Here is a 21,507-nt window from a genome sequence, read left to right on the forward strand (position 1 = left end):
TCACCTGCCGGAACGCAGCACACAACCACTTGCGTCACAGCTGCCTGATCGCCGCCATTAGCCCTCCTGCTTGCCACTGCGGCAGCCAATAGACTGCTGCCCTTGTCGCAGCAAGCAGAAGGGCAAATGGCAGTGATAAGGCAAGTGCGATGCAAGCAGTTGTGTGCTGCGTTCCGGCGGGTGAGCAATTTTTGGGATCCCCCCCAAATAATCCTCTCCAAAGCTCAATCCCCCCTATTCTCTAAATTTTGAGGCCCCACAAATAGGCGGTGTCTTATAGACGGGGGCATCTTATAGACGAAAAAATACGGTACTTCCAGGTTTGCAGTGTTTGGGTTCCAAGTTGTTTGAGTACCAAGGCATTTGAGAACCAAGGTACCACTGTATGGGCCTTTAACCAAAAGTTACTACAGTGGTACCTCGGGTTAAGTACTTAATTCGTTCCGGAGGTCCGTTCTTAACCTGAAACTGTTCTTAACCTGAAGCACCACTTTAGCTAATGGGGCCTCCTGCTGCTGCTGAGCCGCTGGAGCCTGATTTCTGTTCTTATCTTGAAGCAAAGTTCTTAACCTGAAGCACTATTTCTGGGTTAGCAGAGTGTGTAACCTGAAGCGTATGTAACCTGAAGCGTATGTAACCTGAGGTACCACTGTATAGCAGGTTGCCCTAAAAATGGAGGAACTGTGGTGCTTCCAAAAAGATGAGTATAAATGCCTTTGATGCTTCTGTGTCTGGTTTCCCGATTCTCTGCCTGCTCTCAGCACTGTTTGATGAGCTGTCTTGTGTGCACCTAGTTGAAACCCCATTTCCCATGCATTTCATTCTGTTTGGGTTACTTGAGTGGAGAGCATAGCCCTCCCTCAATATCTCCTCTTTTATACTAAGCACCAAGTTATTCCGCCTTGGCCCTGGACTGTGTTTTCTTACAGAAATTATTCATGGCTACATATTTATTGCTTGGCTGGCTTGGCTTGGGATACAGCAATTTTGTGGATGGCTAGAAAAGAAGCCAAGCATTGCTGTGCAGTTCAAAAGTGGCATATGCTCCCCCCCCCACTCTCTCTCCCCCTCCAGGAAACTGCTTTGATGGTGGACTGTATTTCTTCAACCTAAGCTAATTAATGCCTGGTTAAAATAATTGCCATTCTCACCATTTCACGAAAATGTCTTTTTCTGGGGGGGGGGGACTATGCAAATAAGAAAATTATCACACAGTAGGGCTAATATAATATTACACTCTAAGGGTGTGCTTCAGCTCTTTGTACTTCACAAATTATGAGGTGAATAGGGGTGTTTGGGGTGAGGTTCTCACCTGCCTGGGTCAGATTGGGCAACTTGAGGCAGATCAATGACTACCTAAATTAAAAAGTCACTGTGAGGGTTTGGATTTTTAAGCCCCCTCCCCTTTTTAAAAAGTGAAAACTAGCTGACTAGAAAAACACCCCCAAGCTTGAGTAGGGAGGGGCTGGACTGGCAGACCCTCTAATTGTCGCTATTTTCCAGGAACAGCCCCAGATTTACAGAAGCCATCCCAGTTTCTGATTTGATCCTGGAATTCCCCACTTTTCCCTAGGACTTCCCTATTTTCATCAGAGAAATGTTGGAGGGGGTGTCCCTATTTTCATTGAAGAAATGGTGGAGGGTATGGAATAGGATGTTGGAGGTTATAGACTGGTTTAATGGTGAGATTGCTGGACTAGGACCTGGGAGGCCACAATTCAAATCTACCCTCAGCTAAAAACACTCACCTGGTGACCCTGGACTAGTCACTATGGACTTGGCTACATTAGTAAAAAAACAGCGTTTTGAATTCGTTATAAACATGCAACACCAGATGGCACTGGAGAGCAAAAGAAAAAAGAAAAGAATATTTGTGATTTTCCATAATGTTTTTCTCTCTTTATTATAGTGATTTAATTTCTGACTTACTCATCGTATTATTTACCTGTGTGTAGATCCACCCTATGTCTCAGCCCTAGCTACCACACAGGTTGTTGTGAGAATAAAATGGAGAGGAGAAGTGGGCTCCTTGGGGAAAAGTTGAAATATAAATTTAGCAATAAAATAAAAACAAAGCTGTACTTCCGACTAAACATCGGGAAGAACTTTCTGACAGTCTTCTTCTTCTTTGGCGATCACTCGTAGCTGAGTAAGATTGTCTTCCATAAACACGGTTTTAACAATGAGTCTGTAAGTGACTGTGGAGGCCAATTCTGGATCCACACAAGATAGAGGCACCTAGACTTGATGGATGGAAGGTTGCATGTTCTTGATGGGGTTACATCAAGCGGTGGGTTTGTAGCTTCGAAGTAATGCTGGATCCATTGTTGTTGGTTGAGACTCAGGTCACATCGGTGTTGTGGAGTGCCTTCCGTCAACTTTGGCTGGTGGCCCAGCTGCGCCCCTATCTGGACAGGGATAGCCAAACTACGGTTGTCAATGCTCTGATGACTTCTTGGTTAGGTTACTACAATGTGTTATACATACAGGAAGGCCACCTCTGAAGACTGCCCAGAAACTTTGGGTGGTGTAGAATTCAGTGGCTGGATTGCTCACAAGGACAAGAGAGTTTGAGCATATTACACCAATCCTGGCCCAACTGCAGTGGCTGCCAATTAGTTTCTGGGCCCAATTCAAAGTACAGGTTTTGACCTATAAAGCCTTAAATGGCTCAGGACTGCAGTACCTCAAGGACCGCTTCCTCCAATATGAACTGGCCTGTACCCAGTTATCCATCTCAGGCCCTTCTTGATGTGCCCACTCCACGAAAGTTCTGGAGGGTGGTAACACGAGGCCTTTTCTGTGATGGCTTCTTATTTGTGGAATTCTCTCCCCAGGGAAGCTCACAGTAGTAGTACAGTAGTACCTTGGTCCTCGAACGGCTTTGTTGTCGAACAAATTGGCTCCCGAACCCGCAAACCCGGAAGTAAGCGTTCCGGTTTACGAACGTTTTTCGGGAGCCAAATGTGTGGCTTCTGTTTGAGTGCAGGAAGCTCCTGCAGCCAATCAGAAGCCACACCTTGGTTTTTGAATGGTTTCGGGAGTCGAACAGACTCCCAGAACAGATTAAGTTCAAGAACCAAGGTACTACTGTATTCTTATTATGCATTTTGTGTTCTCCTTCTGTATTTTTATGCTATGAACTGGCCTTTGATCTTCAAATGAAAGGAAGTATACAAGCCTAACAAATAAAATAATAAATAAATAAATAAACCAACATCTATTTACACACATCTACCCAACTATCGTAATTTCCATTACCCTTTCAGAATGATAGTGCAGTTACTGCACTTCTCAAGTGAAATGCCTACGAGCAAATTTAATTAGTCAGTTAAATGAAAGTGTCAGAAATTTAGGAAGCAGTTGTGTAGTAAATTATAGCCCAAGGTACTTCTTAATTTGCTTTGTGTGGCTTCAGCTGGAAAAGTATGTGTATAATATTCTATTTGTTCAGCTTGGATGAAGGTTGCTTCACTTCTGCTTTCAGACTTCATGCCGGCTGACCACTTCACAGCTGCTTGAATATTAATAAGAAGGAATATGTTGAGAGTCACATCCAGGCCGGTGTGATGTGGCATTTACGGATTTTGCAAGATCTCTGCTGCTTCCAGCAAAAAAGAAAGGGTGGGGGGAGCAAAAAATAAAAAAAGAAAAAAAGAAAAGCTGATGTTTTTGTTTGAAATCACAGACTTTGGACATTAATTCCACAGGCAACATTAATAGCTGTAAAATTATGGTAATTATAACCATGGTAACCAGATTTCCTGGTACATTAGCAGGAAAGGCCTGTGTTGTAGGTCAAGATCATTGAATCACAGCATGTCTACTTTCAATAGCCTTTCTGATAGCGGAAAATAAGTGTTCTGCTGAGATTAGGGCTGGATCTAGACACATCAAAGAAGCGTTTCAGTTTAAAGCATTGTAAATTTAAACAGGGAAAACAGGTAGAGAAAAACAGGACTCTACGTCGCCTTCTGGTGGCACAATTTTATATCGCACATACAACACATATAAACCCTTTTTTTTTTTTTTTTTTTAACCATTCTAGCTGAGTCCTAGAAGAAGAATTGTAAATGGCATCTGGATAAATAAATAAAAATAGACACAGAGGAGGCTGCATTAAGTATAATGAGTTGTGTGTGGCAGGGAGAATAAGTATACTTTAGTAAATTTGAACTTATTTGGCTTTGTAACCTGTTTAATGAAGAAAGACTAGTTATATTCTCCCGATTTCTTACTAAAGTGAGCCTATAATCTTAGTCCTCTGAAAATCAATTTGAAATGTTCTCTTGAATCTTGGTTTTGTTTTGTTGTGAGAAGAATTTTAAATGTCAAATTACTTTGCAGAGAGCCAATAAGAAAGAGCAGGGCGTGGCCTATGTGATTTCCTCCAGACCGCCATCAGCCCCAGCCAGAATGGCCAATGGTTTGGGGAAACGAAAGCTGTATTTAACAATTTGAGGATACCATATTGGTGTTAGAAAATGCCCTGGGGTGCTTTTGCAGCCCCCGCTGTCTGAGCGTCCTCCGGTATGCACAGCTCTGGAAAAGGCATTTCCCTTCTTCTCCACTGCGCTCAGCGACATATACCAGATGGTATATGCACACTAATCTTCTAGCATTACACAGCAAGAAGTGTGAGACATCGTAGAGCTGATCTACGTATTTATTTACACACTATGTACAGACAAAGAATTATGATGTCCTCTCTCATCAGCTCCAAGAGAGAACAGAGCGAAGTAAAAGCAAAAGTACAGTCCAACAGTACCCACAACAGAAGAGAGATAAGGCTGTCTTCCATTCCCACGATCTTCCCGGATAGGCATGCGATTTACACCAATCACATCTGCAGCATCAGATGCATGAAATACTAACATCCTCCCCCATTTCAGGTAACTGATGCTGCATAGGCTAACACAGCAGTAAGTGAAGTAAACATACAGTTGTCATACACATAGTGTACCCCTATAGTACCTGTTCCACCTTTGAAACTACCTGCAATTGGACTGGCCTCGTGCCTGACCACCTTGCACTCGCGGTTACTTTTCTTCCATGGGACTAGAGCTCTAGCTCTGTTCCTGTCTGAGGAAACAGTGTTGGCCCTTGCAGGTGTGGTTTCTCATCCTTTGAGGACAAACCCTGTACCCCTTGCAAGACCTCAGGTTTCGAAACCTGTTTCGAGCTATTAGCCACAGATATATTTACAACAGCTGTGTTAGCATACTCTCGAGTATACCTAGTGGGTAGCTTACCCTTCGTAGCTTTCGGATCTGCATATGAGACGCAAGTCTTCCAGTCTGGGCTTCTCTTCTTTGGGGGAATAGTGACCTATTGTGAACAGTGGTTCCTCCAATTCTCAATCAGACTGTTCTGATGGTCTGAGCGATGCTTGTGAGCTTTTGAAATTCGCTGTATCAGTGGAACTTCCACCTGCGCTCCCACTGTCACTGTCATTGTCAGATTCCTCATCTGAACCATCATAAAACAGAATAGGGAAAATTGCATGCAAAAATGGGCACGGTCGTCAAAATTGCATACAAATATGTGTACAGTAAGAGAGATGTACATTAAGGGGTGATCCTATGGATCTGCAGAGATTTTGCATGCTAGTATAAAATACCAAGTTAAAAAATATTAATACATGAAGGCAGAAACCAGCAGAGGCCTGACTCTCTGCTTTTCTGTATTTTAACTTAGAAAGGAGTGATTTATTCATGTCTGTACCCTTCATAATTGAATGCCCCCCCCCCCCCCCTCTTGCACTAAAGGACCTGAGCATAATTTGTAGGCCGAAACCTACCTGGGCATCTCTACAAACTAGATGTTTCTCCAGAATGTTTATGCTGCTTGTAGATAGTGCTATAGGTCTGTAATTGCTTAGAAAGTAGTGGCATTTCTTATCCTAGTCATTGCAATGACTTTGATTTTGATTATTATTTTTTGGGGTACAGCTAGTTTTTTCCAGTGGAATCTGGAGCCAAAATTTTGCCTGGGTTGCAGTTGATATGTGGAGCCACCTCTAAAAAAAGAAAACCCACCTGAACACCAGGAAAATAATATATTATGAAAAAAGGATTGAGAAGGATTCCTACCCCCACTAGTATATTCCTGTTTTCTTTTCTACCTTTAACGTTGTTTAATTGCATTGGCTCCAAGGAGTTGCTTGATTTACATCAGAATTGCCAGGAAACGAATTGGATTTGTTCTGGGCTGCTGGATGCTAAATGTTTGTTGATAGACAACTGAATAGTGGTTGAAGGGGCAGAGGCTGTGCTCTCTAGTCATTCCCCTTAATGAAACCTGCATATCTAAGTGGACAGCAGAAGCGAGTGTCATTAAATAAACCTGTAAAATCATTTTGGGATGAGGACAAAGAATTTAATTTGATGTAGCAAATTAAAGTAAAACAATGAATATTGCCTGTGCCGAGAGGCGAGAAGGATTTGCAATTAAGGATTCACCTCTTTTTATTAACCTCTGGTTATTTTTGGCATAATTTAAACTGCAACGGGTGCCGCTTTAAGTGGGGGGAAATAGCCTGACAACTTTTAAACTTTCCCTAGTCCTCTTAGAAAGTGGCTGAGCTGTACCTACCCAAACGTCTAGCTTGCCCAACGATACCTATGCCATGAAATTCCAGACAGCAATGCAAAGACTTGGCATTATACAAAGATATTTGTACAGTGGTACCTCGGGTTACAAACTCCTCAAGTTACAGACTCTGCTAACCTGGAAGTAGTACCTCGGGTTAAGAACTTTACCTCAGGATGAGAACAGAAATCGTGCAGCGACGGCACAGCAGCAGTGGGAGGCCTCATTAGCTAAAGAACGGACCTCCGGAGCGAATTAAGTTCATAACCCGATATACCACTGTATAACTTAACATCTCTGCAGCCCTCTGCCCATTCTCTCCATCTTCCTGACTGTCTCGTGCTCTTTCTTCTCATTCCCCCTGCTCTATTCCTCATTCTTCTGGTCTGCACCTTCTTCTACCCACCATTCCTTGACACCTTGGCCTACTGTCTTCTCAAGCCCCTAGCTTTTTGTTTTACAAGGTCTATATTTCTTCCTTCTGTCTCTCCTTTCCCTGGCCTATCATCTTGCCCAGCTCTTCTTTTAAGGTATCAGCAACCTGGTGCCTAAACCAGGCTTGCAGTGTATGAGCCATGCTCCAAACGTGCTCCCCAACGTGTCTGTTTTTGCGGTTTGCATAAGTTGTCCTCAGTCTCACTGTTTACCCAAGTGTGCCCACCAGCACTTCCTATGATGCCTGCGAAAGGTCTCTCTCTCTCTCTCTACACACACACACACACACACACACACACACACACGTTTTAAAGATCCACAGTGCATGAGAGACTATTTGTTCTCCTTACTCAGTACCTGTCTCCTACCCTGCAACCCACAGCAGCCATTTTCTGCCGTGCCACATCCAAAAGGCAACCATTTTGAGAACAGCACCCACAACACTTCTCAAAATTCCAAGGTGCCCACTAGGCCCAAAAAGTTGGGCAAACCCTGCCTTAGTGCTTTACCTAACACGTAAATTACCTACTCTGGTTGAACATTTCCTTTAGGTGTTTTTTGTTTGTTTTTTGCTTTTTTTAAACATGTTCAGGTTTCTTTGTCTTAAGGTGGGATTGCATTGTTTGGTTTACTGCATATTTGTATTGTAAAGTGCTTTAGGAGATATATATATATATATATATATATATATATATATATCCTGCCAACCTAGCAGTTTGAAAGCACATCAAAGTGCAAGTAGATAAATAGGTACCGCTCTGGCGGGAAGGTAAATGGTGTTTCCGTGTGCTGCTCTGGTTCGCCAGAAGCGGCTTAGTCATGCTGGCCACATGACCCGGAAGTTGTACGCCAGCTCCCTCAGCCAATAAAGCAAGATGCATACTGCAACCCCAGAGTCGGTCACGTTTATAAGCCAGTTTAAATCCTTGCAAGCAGGAAGCAACATGCTGAGGGAGGTTTTGTTATTGTTGTTGACTTTAAGCATGCCCTCCTAACCTGAGAGCTTGTGTTCAAACAGCACGAACAGTTTGCCTTCCGAGAAGCTAAGTAAACGCCACATTCACATCTTGTCCTAGCCATGGCTTCTTGTATAATGAAATTATCCCTCTGGGAAATAAAATAGGTATAGCCACGTCTACATCAACCGCTATTGACACCACCAGCAATAAAATCTATGAATAGGAAGGGGATTACATTCTGCGCCGGAGGCCGTGCTAGGCTTCCAACGGAGAGATGGATAGTTGTAGAAAAGGAAAAGCAGCTGAGGATTAAGCCTGGTAGTTTTCCTCTTCGTCACAGTCCTCTTCTGTTGTTCAAAACAGTTCTGCGAATAAGATGGTTTTGACTCTTATCTACACAACCAGTCAATCATCCTTTGAGGAGGGTTGGGGGTGCAGGGAGAAGGATCACTCCTAATTCAGTCCAGTAGCAACCCCATGTTCAAGATATAATGAAGTGTGCACTTGAAGCAGAAACTTGACACCTATGAAGTTTTGACAGCCTTTGTGGCTGCATATTATGTGCGATCCCATTCCTGATGCCTCATTTACTCTGGGCTCCTTTTGTTTTTTTATACTTACTGTGCAGATTTCTCTGCCTTCTGTCTTGTTATTGCCTCTTTCCACTTTGCCTTGTCAGTTTTCTCTTTTTTGACACATTTCAGTAAAGGAAGCATGAAAACCTGCATCTCCCTCAAGGCCATTAAAGTTGATCATCAATGGAATAGGAGCAAGCTCCCACAGTATCTTTATGCTTGGAACATTAAAGTCCATTTTCCCCCACCACCCCCGTACAGCCCTATTAGCTATTTTTCATGACCGGTTTTATCTTTCGAGAGCATACTGCAAACAAGTTATTTTGCACCCTAATGGTGAGACACTTTGGAGCTCTTGCTACTATGATTTCAGCTTGTCCTGAGGAATCATTAAACTGTGCTCGTTCTTTTTTTAAGCCTATGAAAAATGGGTATTGTGCTCTGAAAAGGGTGAGAGCTTAACAAGGAATTTCTAAATGGAGAAGCACTCTAAAGTAGCTGCTGATTCTTGACATGTGGCAGGATTTAATAGCCAGTGATTAATAGTCCTAAAAAGGGGCCAGAGCATCCCTTGAATTGTTGCTGCCATATTGAACTCTGATGATGATGATGATGATGATGATGATGATGATGATGATGATGATAATAATAATAATAATAATAATAATAATGGTTTCCCTCAAATAATACCACAAATATTAGCATGCTGGCACCCTGGCCGTTCATTGCAGGTACATCTGACATTTTACTTCTGTAAATAAGACAAAATAGACGTTGGATGAAGGTAAAGTAATTAGAATATTCAGAGACAGTTCAGCCTTCTGTAAAAATAAAAACAGAAAGAATATTGAGCAAAATCTGTTGTTGAGTGCATCTATTAACTCATCCTCCAGAGCAGCTGTCTGTTATCATACTATCCAGTGCCGGATTTACGTATAAGCTAAACAAGCTATAGCTTTAGGCTCCACTATATTGGGGGGGGGGGGGGGCAAGAAAACAACAACAACTGGGTGTACATTTCCAAAATATAAGATAAAAAACAAATAAAAAAACACCTACATACAGTTAGAGCTTAATAATTATTTCACTATTAATATGCTTCTTCTTAATTGCATTTCACTATTAATATACTTCTTCTTAATGGTATTTCAGTTCAACAATTACTTTGATAAAATACATATTTTCTTATGTGCAAATGGCTTTAGATACCTATTAGGTCCATAAATTACCATAAAGCATATATTCAACTCAAAAACCAGCAACAATTTGTTGTTGACAAAGGACAGCTGGACATATAAAGGGCCCCATTACCTTCAGTAGCTTAGGGCCTCATCAAACCTAAATCCGGCCCTGATACTATCAACCAGGAGAGAGGATAATGCCTAGAATGTAAGGTTTGGGTTTGGGAAAGCTGAACTCATCAGTGCCAAAGAACTTCGGCACTGCTTTGGGGGGGGGGGGTCACATCAGGAGTCCATATCACAGGGTATCAGAGGGGCACTGCTGCCAAACTCTGACCCTGCTGTTCCCAATCCTTGTTGCTCTGCATGTTACTCTGCTCCCTCCATGCCCTGAAACATTTCTCCAAGGAAAATAGGGATGTCCTACCCTACTCTTCAAGGCTTCTCCAATGAAAGTAGGGACATCTTGCATTGTGTTTTTATATAAACTGAAAGGGGTTTCCATTCTTCACCTTTCTGTGAGTTCCGCCATTTCTGAGTGCCCCAGTAGTTTGACTACCCGTTCCTCCTTAGTTGGGAAAGCAATACAGCCAGATAAAATGTCAAACAAGTTTTGATTTATGAGCAGCAATGGAAAGAAAAATTTAAAAAAGATTGTAATACAAGATTTAGGTAAATAGATAAGGTTAAGAGTTTGGACAAGGAGCAGGGAAGAGAGAGAATTAGACGGGTGTAAGGATGGGAAGTTGCCAAATTAGATAAGTAGATTTTGATGTAAATTGTATGTTATGCGATCTTAATGTAAACCAAAAAGAAAAGAAAGAAAATAGGGATGTCTTGTCATACCCTTCCACATTTCTCTGATGGAAGTAGAGGCGTCCTAAGGAAAAGCAGGACATTCCAGGATCAAATCAGAAACTGGGACAGCTTTTGTAACTCCAGGACAGTCCCTGGAAAACAGGGACACCTGGAGGGTCTGCTCCTCTTAGTATGTGAACAATGACAAGAGCAAGGAGAACCAGTCCCTTAAACTGTCTATGTTTGTAATTTAAAGGAGGGGGGACTTTGGCTGATGCCCGAGTGGATGATATGGTTGCAGATGCTACCTGGGAGAGGGAAAGTGGTCAGTAGGATGTCACAGTGCAAATGTAGGAGCAGTAGATTGGCTCCACTGGTAACCAGTTGCAATGTACCCATTTTGCCACCACCTCCCTTCTCTTTTTCCAGGTTTGTTGTTGTTGTTTAGTTGTTTAGTCGTGTCCGACTCTTTGTGACCCCATGGACCAGAGCACGCCAGGCACTTCTGTCTTCCACTGCCTCCCGCAGTTTGGTCAAACTCATGCTGGTAGCTTCGCGAACACTATCCAACCATCTCATCCTCTGTCGTCCCCTTCTCCTTGTGCCCTCCATCTTTCCCAACATCAGGGGCAACTCACCTGCTGGGAGGCTAGGGTTTCTGCAGGTTTGTTATCTGTTGGCTACTTAGAGGAATTCTTACTGGGTTGTATCCAACAAATAAACGAACAAACTTGAAATGAATGGCCCTGACTAACTTAGATCTGTTAACATCAAAGGGTCTACATTAGGCAAAAGTTAATGGAATACAACCCAGTGCATTGTGTGTGTTTTTTCCCATTACCCATTTAACAGTGGTGGCTATCTGAGACTCATGATTGGTAATGGAAAGCAAAGAGCTCAGTTTAGCACAAGCAATCATAAGCTGTGCTTCCAATCACTGACTGAAAACCTACATATTTGCACACTAGGGACTCAGCTATACAGCTGCAAATAAAACGTTTTAAGTGTGTTTTTAGTGCAATATACAATGTGGCAACTAGATGGTGATGGTGAGCCTAATGGAAAATCCAATCTATTTTTTTAAACACTTTTTTTAAAAAGCATTTTCAGAAGGGTTTTTTATATGTATGTAGATTCCACCTAGGTATGATATTCAATTAAGGCATACTTGGAATAGGTCCAATGAAATAAGTGGTCGATATCTAACCTAACAGGGACTTTTTTTTTTAGCACAACAAAACTTCCACTCCCTCTCCTCTCCCTGTGTGACCCCTCCCTAAATCTGTTTGAGGGGTGCCCCCAACCCTCCAGAGCACATTTGGAAAGGGAATGTGGGTGTGGAGAGAGGGAGTAGACTCTTGCACTGGTGGATTTATTTAGTTGGCTTGCACCCAATGGGTCTACTCTATGACTAATATTGCATACTACCCTATTGCTAGATGTTAGTTTATGATAAACACTTCGTTGCCTCCCTTCCACTCACCCATTCACATGCTGACTATTGGTTTTGTCTTTGTGAATAATATCAGCATCTTGGCATTTGGTATAAGATTATTATTATTATTATAATTTTATGAACATCAGTAATGGTGCCCTGACAGCAGGCTTGTGTGACTTGGATAGTGACAGAAATATCCACAATGATAAGAAGAAGGGAATGAGTGGGAGGCAGTTTTGACTGGAAGACAAAAGGTGTTCCAATTTTGCTGTGTTCTGATGGAGTTGACTTGAGAACAATTGGAGGGAGATGTCAAAGAGACAGGAGGAAATGTGTGACTGAACAACAGGGGTTAAATCAGAGACCGGGGAAGTAAAAATCTGAGAACTGTCAGCAGAGTAATGGTAGACTCTTTTCCTTTTGAAGTAGGCTCTCTGTGGACACGGAGAAACTGAATATGACATTCCTCTGCATAGTCTGTATTTTTAACTGCTTCTGGAGTGATTATATTCAGTAGCTAGGTAAATGAATCATATTGTGTCTATCAATTCCCCCCACTTATTTTGCAATTGTGCATGAAACAGTTCAAGCTGGATTTTATTTATTTATAAAGTTTATATCCTGTCCCTCTACACAAGTGATCCCAGTGTGGGTCATCACAATATAAAATAACAAGTAAGACATAGCAACGAAAAAGCCTGCCATGTAGCAGAACTGTATAGGGACACGGATGGCGCTGTGGTCTTAAACCACTGAGCCTCTTGGGCTTGCTGATCGGAAGGTTGGCGGTTCGAATGCCCATGACAGGGTGAGCTCCCATTACTCTGCCCCAGCTTCTGCCAACCCAGCAGTTCGAAAGCACACTGGTGCAAGTAGATAAATAGGTACCGCTGCAGAGGGAAGATAAACGGCATTTCCATGTGCTGTGGCTTCCGTCACGGTGTTCTGTTGCGCCAGAAGTGGTTTAGTCATGCTGGCCACATGACCCAGAAAACTGTCTGTGGACAAACGCCGGCTCCCTTGGCCTGAAATTGAGCTAAGTGCCACAATCCCATAGTCACCTTTGCCTGGACCTAACCATCCAAGGGTCCTTTACCTTTACCTTTACCTTTACTGTATAACAAAGTTGGGGAGCCAAAGACCTCAGTGCCAAATGCAGCCCTCAAGCGATTGCTATCTGGCCCTCAGAACTCAGGCCACTCCCTTCACTGGCTCCACACCCAAAATATTTTTACCTGGTTGGACTCTGATATTGCCTTTTGGTCAGTTCCAATGTATTGACTGGACCACTGTGTTACTTAAATGTGCACCAATTATGCTAGGCTTGGGGGTGGGGTGGGGACTGCTGCATTAGCCTCCTCACTAACAACAACAACCTATTTATTTATATGCCGCCCATCTGACTGAGTTGCCCCAGACCGTCTGGGCTCCTTCCAACAAATGAAAACATCAAACACAGTAAAACACTGAACATTAAAAAACTTCCCTTTACAGGGCTACCTTCAGGTGTCTTCTAAATATCACTAAATGTTGTTTATTTCCTTGACATCTGGGGGGAGGGTGACCCACAGGGTGGGCGACCCTACCGAGAAGGCCCTCTGCCTGGTTCCCTGTAACCTCACTTCTCACAATGAGGGAACTGCCAGAAGGAACTGGGCCTCAGTTTCACATGCAGTTTGCTGTCAAAAAAGAGCAGGATTCACAATCTTCTCATCCGCTATCACCTGTTCTCCTTCTTTCAGTAGTCTGGCTTTCCCCTGCTCACTGTCCTGCCTTATCATCATTCGATGTTATGGGCTGACCATCAAGCTTTCTTTTGATTGCACTTAGGGCATATCACCTCCAGACTTGCAGCACCCACCTTGGGGCGACTGCAAACTGCTATCTGCAGTTGGCTTCATACATCCCAAGGCGGGCATCTCACTCCTTGGAGATGCTCCTGGTCTCCTGCTGGGTTTGGGTCCAGAGGATATTGCGTATCTGCCAGATAGGAAATCAATGGATACGATGATTAATTATGCAGGTGTCTACCTTTTAAAGTTAATCTACCAGTTTAGGCTGATTATGTGTAAAAGTACCAGATAGAAAAAGTCAGCAGGGAACATTACCTTTTTCTCTGGACAAGGCAAAAGTGTTATAAGATTATATTGTATTAACAATGACTGTGCCCCCTATGTGAAGAGCTTTGAAGTAGATGAGCCAAAAATGCATACAGTGGTACCTCGAGTTAAGAACTTAAGTCGATCTGGAGGTCCATTCTTAACCTGAAACCATTCTTAACCTGAGGTACCACTTTAGCTAATGGGGCCTCCCACTGCTGCCATCGTGCGATTTCTGTTCCCATCCTGAAACAAAGTTCTTAACCCAAGGTACTATTTCTGGGTTAGTGGAGTCTGTAAGCTGAAGCATCTGTAACCCAAGGTACCACTGTACTGTAGTTTAAAATGTGCATATAAATGCCTATATTAGTTGAAATAACATATAAGAAAGCATTACAACTTCTTTGCAAAAATGTAATATATTAGGCAAAACTGCATACCAATAACTGGATATTGGAGCTAAACACACAAAATTGCTGATGAATTTGCATGAGGACTTTTTTTAAGTCATCAAACACTGTAGACATATGGGAAAGTGAGTTTAAGATTGGGAAAAGTGAGAAACTGGGAGAAATTGGAGCTGGCATATGCTGTTACCTAAAAGATCACTGGAGATCTTCCTCCAAATGCTCCCTCAGTCAGAAATTCAGAGGGTGGCTTGGAGAGACAGGACCTTTTCAGTGTTGCCTCACTACTCATGGCTATGGAATTCTCTCCCAAGGGAACTGACTTGGAGTCTACTTTACTGTCTTGGGAGAGAGTCAGGATTTTCTGCTTTCCCAAATAATATTTTAATCCTTGTAGTGTGATTGAGGATTTTAGCTTCTGCAGTTTACTAATCGCTTTTCGTGATTCCTGTGATTTACTGCATTTCAGCTGTGATATGGTAATGTTTTTCTTTTCCCTTATGCTTGAATTTTATGTCTTATTGTGGGTTTTATCGCATATAACTGCATTTTAAAACCTAATGTATGAGGCCTCGAGGATTTTTAATAGGCATATAATAAGTACCAGAAATAACACACACATCAACACAAGTGTTCCTGAGTGGAGACTCCTTCCATTTGAAAAGGAGGTTTCTTCCTGGAGGAAAAGGGGGGGGGTGCAACCCCCCCCCCCCATCTTGGTGTCTCCATTGTTTCTATATCCCTATCAAGTAAGTGGCAGCAAGCAATTACTTGTAATTTCAAGCTCATATTGTTCAATCACCTTCCACCCCATTACTATCTTTTTTCCAAACACTCTAGCAGCTTGGGGTATATCTATACTACAGGCATAGGCTTTAAGCATCTGCTTGTTTTTTATGGAGGAATCTCTCATCTAGTCAACTTTGTTTGGTGAATGCCTTCTCTTTGGGGATGAATCAGTGTGTTTCTTTTTATTTTGGCAAACATTTTAATCTGATTGCTGTCCTCCATGCAGGTCCAAAGCCCTCTCATGCTCCTGGATATGTTTATTTGGGCCATAGTGCTTGGATTTCTAGGCAGTTTTCCAGCATGGCTGGTGCTATAGAATCGCTGCAGGACAGTGTGACATGAAACTAGAGTTCCCGGGGGGACAATGGTGTGTATACGTGCAGCACCATCAGCATGCACCCGGCACTATTTTGAGCGAGGAGAGAGCTCTCAAAAAGACAACGTTTTTTTCAGAATACTCGCCAAGGAAGTTGGAAAATAGAGAGCCAGTGCCAAATTGAGCTGAGGGGAATTTGCCCAGCATGCATTGCAGGGCCTTTCTATGCAAGTCACTCAAAACATGTCCTAATTGCAAGATAGCCTTTGTATAAATATCACATTTATACAAGCCAATTTTCAGTGGCAATAACTCAATGTCTTATTGGTATGTATTTATATAGGAAGGACTTGCCGCTGAGAAAATCACCTTGCCTTGGTGGGAATAGCTGTGTTGTTGTTCTGTTCTCTGCCCCTTGAATCCACTTCCCAGAATAGGAGGAAGGAAAGAGCTAAAAAGTAGAGAAAAAAAAAAAAAAACCCAAACCATGACAAAACAGTGGGGCATTTGCTATCATTTACCTCTATATATATGCAATATAAAGGTAAAGGTAAAGGTACCCCTGACCGTTAGGTCCAGTTGCAGATGACTCTGGGGTTGCGGAGCTCATCTCTCTTTATTGGCCGAGGGAGCCGACGTACAGCATGTGGCCAGCATGACTAAGCCGCTTCTGCAGAATACATCATGCAAAAAGCTGGAATGGATGAATCCCAAACCGGAATTAAGATTGCCAGAAGAAATATCAACAACCTCAGATATGCAGACGACAGAACTTTGATGGCAGAAAGTGAGGAGGAATTAAAGAACCTCTTAATGAGGGTGAAAGAGGAGAGTCCAAAATATCGTCTGAAGCTCAACATTAAAAAAAAAAAAAAACTAAGATCATGACCACTGGTCCCATCACCTCCTGGCAATAGAAGGGGAAGAAATGGAGACAGTGAGGGATTTTACTTTCTTGGGCTCCATGATCACTGCAGATGGTGACAGCACTCACCAAATTAAAAGACGGGAGAAAAGCGATGACAAACTTAGACAGCATCTTAAAAAGCAGAGACATCACCTTGCCGACAAAGGTCTGTATAGTTAAAGCTATGGTTTTTCCAGTAGTGATGTATGGAAGTGAGAGCAGGACCATAAAGAAGGCTGATCTCCGAAGAATTTATGCTTTTGAATTATGGTGCTGGAGGAGACTATTGAGAGTCCCATGGACTGCAAGGAGATCAAACCTCTCCATTCTGAAGGAAATCAGCCCTGAGTGCTCACTGGAAGGACAGATTGTGAAGCTGAGGGTCCAGTACTTTGGCCACCTCATGAGAAGAGAAGACTCCCTGGAAAAGACCCTGATGCTGGGAAAGATTGAGGGCACAAGGAGAAGGGGATGACAGAGGACGAGATGGTTGGACAGTGTTCTCGAAGCTACCAACATGAATTTGACCAAACCGTGGGAGGCAGTGGAAGACATGCTCTGGTACATGGGGTCATGAAGAGTTGGACATGACTAAATGACTAAACAACAACAGCAATATATGTTTGAACAAGTGTGGCTTCCAAACAATGGAAACAACAAAAGGTGACATTCACGAGCGGTGCAGCTTTTGGAAGAATGGGATAGCAGCACACTTCCTACTCATGTCCATAACATTTGCACAACAATATGTTTGGTAGGAGCACAGGAAAGGACTTGATACCAAGTCCAACCATCAGTCCACCTAGCTCAGTATTCTCTATACCAGAGTGGGGGGGGGTCTCTTCTAGCCCAAGGGCTTCCTTCCATTCTGGAGAACCTTCCATGTCAGGCAGGGCCAGAAACAAAAGTAGACAGAGGGAAATCACTGTAAGCAAAAATTGATCCTTTGTACTGTAGGCTAGTTTCTAGGCGCAATCACACTCCCCTCTTTACCCTCCATCTGGGCAAGGTGGCATTATCCAGCCAGGTATCATGAAAAGGCCAGAAGAAAAGAAGAAGAAGAAGAAGAGGAGTTTGGATTTGATATCCCGCCTTTCACTCCCTTTAAGGAGTCTCAAAGCGGCTAACATTCTCCTTTCCCTTCCTCCCCCACAACAAACACTCTGTGAGGTGAGTGGGGCTGAGAGACTTCAAAGAAGTATGACTGGCCCAAGGTCACCCAGCAGCTGCATGTGGAGGAGCAGAGATGCGAACCTGGTTCCCCAGATTACGAGACTACCACTCTTAACCACTACACCACACTGGCTCAGTGAGATCAGGAGAAGGCCAGAGACTTGATATGCAATTGACTTTTAGTCACAAAAAGTAACACAACGAGGTCTCCCGGGCTTGACTCTTCATCTTCAGACATTGCTGGAAACTGAGCTCCGGCCCTCCTCTTTAGCCTCTCACTCTGCAGCCCTCCCCAACAGACGGAGACTGTGACGTGGGGGTGAGCTGCTCCTCATCCAACCCCTGATGCCAGACAAAAACTTTCAAGGAGTATACAAAGTAGGGACTGTATTTTGGTGTGTGTTTGTGTGAGGCAGAACCTCAAGGGCCACAGAGAGAGAAAGGATTTGTGGGCCATGTTCAGCCCCTGTGCCTGTGGTTGCACATCCCTAATGTGGCTGAATAACAGCATATCTAGTGTTTAAGGCATAGTCTTCTCAGACTCTTCTTGAAGATGTCCAGGACTGAATTTGGGATATTTTGCCTGCAAAGCCTGTAATGGCTCATGCATGCTGTACTCTTCTAAAGGAATAGCCTGCAGTCGGTGAACTGTAAGTTGTCCCCTAGTATGGCTGTGCATGGAAGACTTTCCATGTTCAGTCAACTGTTTCTGAGGGAGAGCTGGGGATAAAGGGCTGATGGATGCCTGAGTGAAAGAGAGGAAACGCACAAGAGATCAATTAGGTGTGAGACATGGGTATACGGGCAAGGACTTAATAAGAGGTACCTGTGTGCAGAAATACAATAGCGGGTGAATGAGTAGGTGGAAAAGAAGCAAGAAACATTTTCTCCTGGACAGGCAGAATAATTAAGTTCAGCCCTGGTGGCTTTGCTAACAGAACTAATTTAGAGTTATGAAGTAATTTTCAGAAGCTGGTAAACTACTTTTAGAGGTGGCTGTGTATTTAGAGCAGTAGGAAGAAAGCCAGCTTATGTAAAGGTCCCTACAAAATAAGTTTAGGGGAGATACACAGAAACACACACACACACGATGGATTCTGGGAGCATGGTGAACCTCAATCATTTGCATTTCCAATGGGGAGCCACAGTGTATAAATGGCTGGCTGAAGAGATATTGAAACGAATCATATCCCATTCCTCACAAGATCAATAGGACAGATTGTAGCTTTGTACATTCTATATGCTGGTAAGTGCCTGAAGCCATAGCAACACCTACCACATCCTGGAAATGTATTTCCATCTCTGGCTGTTATCTCAACTTTTCTGAAGACTGCTTTCCTGGAGACAAGGATCCCCTCCACCTACAACTTGGGGAATATTTACATCAGAGTGTTGCCCTCTATAGCCTGTCTGTCAAACACATTTCTCAGTCAAAACACGAGACAGGAGTAGTCAGAAGGCAGTGGTATTAACATAGGGTGGAAAGCACTTCTGTCTGAATTTTAAATGACAAGGTTCTTTCCCCTCCTTCTAGTCAGGTGTCTCAAAAATACTGTCTGAAACACACACACACACACACACACACACACACACACACACACACACACAAAACGGCTTCATATTCAGATAGTGAGTGGGTAGCATTTCTGAGAATTTTGATATGCCAGTCAGATATGGGAAGGAAATCATGACTGGTATTTGAAAGCAGACCATGTTTTCAACCTCAAATCTGTGCACATAGGGCTTTTTTCGCACATTACACAGGACAAGCCTGGCTTTGCCTCTGAATATACAATTGGCAGGAACCTATAGGCAGTTTTAAAGCACCTTCGTCACATTCAAGTGTTTCAAAGCATGCTTGAGTACAATTAAAAATGTAACATATGAAGACACCCTAAACCTTTTGGTGTTGAGGATGTTCTTCATAAATACTGTATTGCGGATTTAAAAAAAATACCCCGGCTAGTCACAAACTATTGTACCCTAATATTCTCTAATACCTCATGAAGGAATGTGGATGGCTCTGCAGTCAATCTGGCTCCTGCCAAGAAATTCCTCTGACCCCTCGGCCTCTGCTTTTGGGGTATCATGGACTGGTTGGATGCAGAGGAATAGTGGGAGAAAGCAGCCGGGGAACCACCGAGGGAAGAAGGCTCACAGCCAAATATGGTTGGTGGTACGATGATGAGGGGCAGAAGAGGGAGAAGACTGGGAGGAGGAGGTGTCGGAAGCTGAAGAGACAACAGGGCTTAGTGAGCTGGGAGAGTCTGTGGCAGAGAAGAGTCTAGAATAAGAGGCAGAAGCTGAAGTAGGAGAGGAGGGAAGCCAAGAGGCCAAGATGAGTCAGGCTGGTGAAGAGTCATGAGTGTCTCACCCTTCTGCTGCGACACACTCCCCACAGTAGAAGAGGCAAAAAAAGGTGGAGGAGAGGTTGGCTTCATGCAGGCACAGTCTCCAATTGCTTGGGGAAAGCCCTGGAGAGGAGGGACTTAGCCGGCTGTGGAGAGGCAGGGACTTTCAGTCTTGGCAATTAATCCATGCGGGCAAGACCTATCGGGGATGAGCTGCTGTGCTCAGTAGGCACAGCACTCTGCCAAGTCTGTGCAGGTTGTGTTCTTGCTAATAACTGCTGGCTCACTCCTGACAGTTTGCCTGGGAATTACAAGTGGAGGCCCTGCTTGTTTGGTTGGTTTGATCTAGCAGGGCTCTTTGTATGCTCTTATGACTATGTGAGGCAACTGGTTATGTGGGGTGCTGCAAGCAGTAGCAACAGAACAGCTTTTAGGTTGCAGATATGCAACTGCTACACATACCTGGAGTCCAAATGTTCATAGTGTGGTGAGAATCCTTTTACTTCGCTCTCCCTACAGAGAGCTTAAAGCAGCATATATGGGTTCACCATGCCACACTCATTTTATACTCACAACAACCCTGTGATGTTGTCAAGACTGAGAGAGAGTGACTGGCCCAAGGTCATCCAGTGAGCTTTGTGGCCTAGTGGGGATTTGAAGCCATTTGTTTTTGACCCACATCCAACCCTCTAACCACTGGATCTCTGGATGATATGTATACATATAGCAACCTGTTCTCTTATGTATGAGAATGAATAATAAAATTGTCTTCTAAATTGCCTCCAACACCCCCAGTTTTTTGTAGCTGCTTGTTCTAGAAGAAGAAGAAGAAGAAGAAGAAGAAGAAGAAGAAGAAGAAGAAGAAGAAGAAGAAGAAGAACTTAAAAAAAATCTGGGACACTTTTTAAATTAAAATGTTAATCAAACTGCTCTGTTTGCTAGTATTGCCTGAATACTTGGCTACTGGGATATTCTTGCCACCAACTTGATAAAATCTGATTTGGGAACTGGACCTCCTGCACCAAAGTCAGAATGTGGTAACTTCTGACACCGCTAAATACGTAACTTTGATGCGTTGTGTTAAAAAGCACCATCTGATAAGTTGTGAGGGTTCATTTCAATGGGAGCTCCACGATAACAAGCCCTACCAAAATGCAGAGGCCACACAGAAGCTTTGTATGGTAGATTGCACCCATCAGGAGCATCCAAGAACCGGCACACTTCAAATCCCCAGTAATTATGATTGGTATACTGAGCCCTCACTCACGCTGTGCGGAAAAGCCTTGTTTATTGGCGTCCGTGGCGAGCCCTGTGTATTTTTGTATCAAAATAGCTGAAGGACTAATGTTCTAAATCCGTTTAAAATTAATTTGTGTACATTTCAGAAGTAAAGCCCTCTGAATTTTCATTGCGATTCAATCTGCGCAGAGAATCCAGATGGTGTACTTCAAGAAACACAGCCAAGTTGGCAAAAAACAGACCTAATCA

Source organism: Podarcis muralis, chromosome 17 (genome assembly GCF_964188315.1).
Source record: "Podarcis muralis chromosome 17, rPodMur119.hap1.1, whole genome shotgun sequence".
Lineage (NCBI taxonomy): Eukaryota > Metazoa > Chordata > Lepidosauria > Squamata > Lacertidae > Podarcis > Podarcis muralis.